This window comes from Sciurus carolinensis, chromosome 3 (genome assembly GCF_902686445.1).
Source record: "Sciurus carolinensis chromosome 3, mSciCar1.2, whole genome shotgun sequence".
NCBI classification, from domain to species: Eukaryota; Metazoa; Chordata; class Mammalia; order Rodentia; family Sciuridae; genus Sciurus; species Sciurus carolinensis.
Window position 1 is genome coordinate 114,044,235 of NC_062215.1, and position 6,000 is coordinate 114,050,234.

Here is a 6,000-nt window from a genome sequence, read left to right on the forward strand (position 1 = left end):
TCTTCCCACATGAAACTATGTAGAATGTAATTTTACAGTTGGGTAAATTCTCAAGGCAGGGCACAGAGATCTGGCTGTGGGATGCCCATTAATGTCAGAAGGAGTCAAGGGGCTATATCCCTCATGCCCCTCTTAGAGAGTGCACCTGTGTCAGCCTGCTGAGAGAGGAGTCCATTCCTTTTCTAGAAATTCTGAAAGCCAATGTTAACCAATTGCATGTTGTGAATATTTACATGACGTTATGTTAGATCTTAGGTTTGTCTGTGATCTAGCATAGTGTGAAAGGTCATGCATTTTTACCTAATATGATTCCAGATTTATTTTATGATTATAAAAAGGTCACTGTGAGCATAAATATGTAATATTATGTAAAATAAGTCATATAATAATATGTCTATGCAAATCAAGAAAAAATGTTACAACATGATTTGTAATTAAAAAACTTACAAAATGATGATCAGTAGTTTCAATTCTAGAACAATATTGTCAAAAACACAAAGTATAATTCCAATATTTTGAGTCTTTACTTCTATTTCTTCTACACAAAAAGGTGGCACATAGGACATTGCAATACTTGTTAGAGTCTTCACTTCTTAAATTTACTACCCTCATATATTTGAGCAAACTCTAAACTGCTGCCCTCTAAAAGTCCTTCATTTACTCTTGAACATTTTGATGTTATATTTACTCCCTTCTTCCCATTCTTCAAAAAAATGCTAGTTAGGGTGAATCTGCCTTGGAGAGGCTGGTGGGTAAGAAATTGAGAAGACCATGCCATCATTCTCTTTAGGAGGAAGTTAAACCCAAAGCAAACAGTTATCAATTCATAATCAAGAGTAAAAAATATCAGAGATTCCAAAAAGCGTGCTTTGGATATTCATTCATTTATGTATTTGCACAATATGTAGTTTTAAAAGTGCCTGAGATGTACAAGGAATCACCCAAGAAACAAAAATGAATAAAATGCAGAGATACATTTTCTGCCATCAAAGAAGTAGGTAGAAATCTAGATGAGGGCAATGTTCTCTAACATACAGTAGCACACTGCTTTCTGGTATTCACTAGCCTCATGTAGTTATGGAGGACCTGAAATGTGACCTGTATAACTGAATAACTTAGCTTATAATAATATTTAATGTTAGTAGGTTTATATTTAAGTTTGAGCAGTCACAAATTTGAATTGCTACCATATAAATAGAGTAAATCTGGAAAACAAAACAAAACAAAATCTACAGATTGTGAGATAAGTAGCAATGAGTTCAAAATCAGGGTAATGCCACTAGGTGAGTACAAACAAAAATGGTTAAGGTTCAGGGAACTGAAATATCTCCCAGGAAAAGCTTAAATGCCTAATGAAGATTTTAAGATTATAGGCAACACAAGAATAGCAATTGAGGGCTGGGGGCCATGACTTACATCTGTAATCACAGTGACTTGGGAGGCTGAGATAAGAGGATCACAAATTCGAGGAGAATTTTGGGGACAGGTCTCAAAATAAAAAAATAAAAAGAAAAAATTAAAAACAAAAGCAGGCATGGAATGCAGCTCAGTGGCAGAGCTCTCCTTTATTCAATCCCCAGAACCACAAACATATACACACAAAAAGAAAAGCAATTGATTTTATGAATAAGTTTAAGGAAAATGAAAATCTGCTATGTATTAAGTATTTTATATCCATGCTGTCATTGAATTCCTATCGTTGGGACATGTCTCCACTTTATAATTGATGTAACTGAGGTTCCAGAGGTGATGTACATACCCAAATACCCCTGGTTATTACAGGGCTCCCTGACTTCAAATCTCAGTTAGGTTCTACTTTGCTATGTTGGTAAATGACAGTGGAGGGAATAAGATGATTCAAGGCAACAAAATAGGATGACTTGAAGGTGGTGGTGGCATGATCAGAGGTGAGTTAGTCAGACAGAAGGTTATCTCGGAGTTGGTGAATGGGTATATAAACTAGCCAGTGTGAGAGGAGAGTGAAGATCTGAAACTGAGAAGAAAGACTGAGGCTATGGATGGGTCTCTAGGTTTGGGAGACAACTGCAATCTCAGCTAATTGCTGCTAAAGTAGTGAGTGGGTTACCAAAGGGGAGAAAGCACAAATAAGATAAAGGGCCTTATATTAAAATCCTGCAAAACATATTATTTTAGGGCTTAGGAAGGGAAGAAAAGCCAATAAAAGGATCAGTGAAATAGTTGGAAACATAGGAAGAAATAATATCAAGAAGAGCATGGTTACCAATGTCAAATAAGATGACTTGAAGGTGGTGGTGCCATGAGAAGTGGGTTGGTTAGGCCGAGGGTGAGCTTGGGATTGGGGAATTGGTGCACAAATTAGCCTGGGAGAAATAATAGTGGAGATTGGAAACCAAGGGGAAAGCAAGAACAAGAAGGGTTGATTTGTAGACACCAATGAAAATTAGAGTTTGTTAATAGCATGTTTAGTAGCCTTGAAGAGAGAAAGCAAAATTATTTAGGAGCCCTCTGCATAATTTTCAAAGGCCCTTCTCGGTTCTTCTGGACCTTTGTCCTCATACATACCAGATTTGAGGGGAGGTCTTAAATAAACAAGATTTGCATATTTTTTAAAATAAAATTTATGCCTTTCATAAAGCAGCACTACTCTTTTCTCCCTAGACCAAGCACATATTATGTGGCTGGAACTTTATAGCACTCACTCAAAATTTGTAGGCTGAATGAATGAAACTACAGAAAGAAATTTTTTTGATGCATGTCTTAGCATTTTGGGAAAAGATTATTCATTAATTATTGGACCCTTAGGCAGTAAGTATTTTTGGTAACACAGAACAAATCTAACAAATGTTAGATTATCTTTGTTCTCAAAGAATTTATAGTCTATATGGAGGAAGGGATAAGAACAAAGTTATATGGAGCATAGCACTGAGAGTCAGACAGTACACAGGGGCCAGAAAACTCTGTGTGTGTGTGTGTGTGTGTGTGTGTGTGTGTGTGTGCACTTACATATGTTTTAAACATGTATTGAGCAACATTCCTCCTTAATGATGTTTCCCCCAACCTCTTCCTTGGGAACCTAGGACATTCTCTATTCTAGCTGTTGAATAGCAAGGCCTAGCAAACAAACTTCTCCAGAACCTATCTTAGCAATACAGTCAGTATCCATTCTGATTGAATGATATATTTTTTTTTTATCAACTCAGTTACTAAACATTTGAATATCATTCATGGAGTCACATATTGCAAAGACTGTATGAATTTTCAATAAGCTTTAGAAAATCAGCTAAAACAAATGACTCAGGAAGTAGTGGTGATATTAATTTCTTTGGGTAAAATGATTATTAGTCATGGATGAGTCACATATTAGTCATAAATATGTGAATGAATCTAAATTTGGTTTTTCAATACTAACTTTGATTTTTAGAATGCAATTGCCTAGTACACATTGGAATGCTAGTCTGGCCTTGGTTTTGCTGTTAATTAGCTTTACAGTCTTAGTTATGTTATTTACATATTAGGTTTATTTCCTTTCTTTGTGAAATAAATGGGTTGAGAAATTGTATCAAATAGGATGATTTCTTTTTTTCCAAATTTTTATTAGTGCATTATAGTTGTACATAATGCTGGGATTTGTTGTTACATATTGTACTTGTACATAGTATAATTTCTGCTACAAGTATCAGAAAAATCCTATCCAACCGGCCCAAGAACTCAGGCCTCTTGATATATATATTAAAAAAAAATGAAGTTCTTAGGGCATTATTTCAGCAAGATAAGTGAAAAATCTTGGCTCCTTTTCCTCATCATTCTCTCAGCTTTGTACGGATTTCATACTCAATACTAGTGGAATAAGAGGGACATTGCTGTTTTGCATTTTTGTGAGAATGAAATGCATCCTCTTCCTCACATCTGATATAAATCCTCCTCAAGTTTCTGGCCAAACTTATGTCCAGTGTTTCTGTCTAAACTGGTACCTGCCAAGCAGAACAAGAGCATCATGACCTACCTAGATGACACCCTCCGGCTATATATGGGTCCAGCTTTCCCAGAACGTGGTCAAAAAAGATTATGGTCACTTAGTTAAAACTAAGTTTCTTTTAGGAAGAAGCAAGGAGATAGCCATTGCTAGCAGAAAACTGTAATCCTTCTTTTAGCAAATGAAGTTGCTGACCCTTCTCTTCTCTCCATTACCCCTCCATCCCTACATCACATGCTGCCTACTCAGACTTGACCTCCTAAATAGAGATCATCTATCATTTATAGAAAAGTCACCAAAAGGAGAACAATTAAGCAGATCATTTGAAATTTATTCTAACTCTAGTCCTTCCCTTACTAGCTATTGTGAAGAGGTACTAAAAGGAAGGATGGATTAGTTCAGTGGCCTGTTACATAGTACTGACAATGCCAGGAATCATAAGTTTAATTTGCATATTAACTATACTTCATTTTTCCTGTTTTCCTTTTACCAAGAATGTGGGATTCTGAAAAGAGTCCCTAAGGGTAGGGGAGTTTGCTGTGGCTGCTGCTGAGGTGTTAAAATGCACTTTGAAAGAAACTCAGTGGATAGGATCATAAAGTGTACCTGTTGGATAATACCATAAAGGAAGTGAGATGTTTTAGGCAATGGTGTGCACTCACTGCCTGGTCACAAAGCGGGAAATACATAAAGGATTAAGGAGAGTGTTGAATAAGCAAGAGAAATTCATCAGCTGACAACTAACCAAAAACTATTTCCTTAGTTTCAATGAAATTGGAAAAACGTTCGCCATTATTTCTTCTAATATTTTATCAGTTCTTCTCTTTCAGTAACTCCAGTAATATTTGTATTAGCTGCTTGAAGTTGTCCTAAACCCTATTGATTCTCTGTTCATTCCCCCCCCATTATTTACCTTTTTAAATATTGAATAGTTTCTTATGCTATGTTTAAGTTTTCTTATGCTGTGTTTAAGTTTGCTAATCTTTTCTTTTGCAATGTCTAATCTGTTGTTAGTTATAATTAATTAAATTTTTGTCAGGTACTGCAATTTTTAATCTCTTGAAATTTTATTTGTGTATTTGGTATCATCAGTTTTTCTACTTAACTTTGTCTTTCCTCTACCTTCTGGAATATATAAAATATTTTTATAATAACTTTTAAAATTCTTCTATGCTAATTGTGTCATTTTTGTTATTCTGGATCTGTTTCCATTGACTGATTTTTTTCCCTTACTGTGTCTTTGTATGTCAGATAATTTTTGTTTGAATTATTGATTTCATTTTGTTTGTTTCTAGATATATTTTTATTGCTGCAAATCCTTTTGAGCTTAGTTCAGGACATCTTTTAAGTTACTTGGAAAACAGCTTGATTTCTGACAAATCACGGTTTGGATTTTAACTAGGAGGGACCAAAGCAGGCTTTAGTCTACGGCTAATTTCTCCACTACTAAGCCTATAATTTTCTATGTTACTCTAGTTGACGCCATATGCATTATGAGGATTTTAGCTTTTCTCCATGGGAATATGAACTAATTCCAGTCTTGTGTGGGTTTCAAGGACTTTCCCTTCTGATACTTTTGGGTATTTTTTTTCTCGTATTTTGGGTGATATCTTTACATTCATGTCCTGATTAGTAGTCAATTAATGGCTTCAGAGGGACTCTGCAAATCTCTGGAATTTTCTCTCTCCCTTGCCTCTTTGGTATTCTCCTCTATGAACTCCAACTATTTGGATTCCCATCTCCTCCACTCCAAGAGATTGTTGGGCATCATCTGAATTCCCTTTCCCTGAATTGTGCCCCAGAATTTGTCAAGGCAATAAGCTGGGCAGTAGTAGGGCCCCGTCGCAGTGACCATGCTTCTTGCTTCCTGAGGTTTATTACTTTGTTGTTTTATACGTTTTCTTCTGGTGGGAATGTAAATCTGGTATCTGTTACTCATCTCAGCAGAAGCAGAAGCTTCTAAACTATTTCTTGACAAGCAGGATCTGGCCATCAACAGCTATTTGTTTCCACTGAAAAATCTATATTCTTGTTCCCCTTTATTC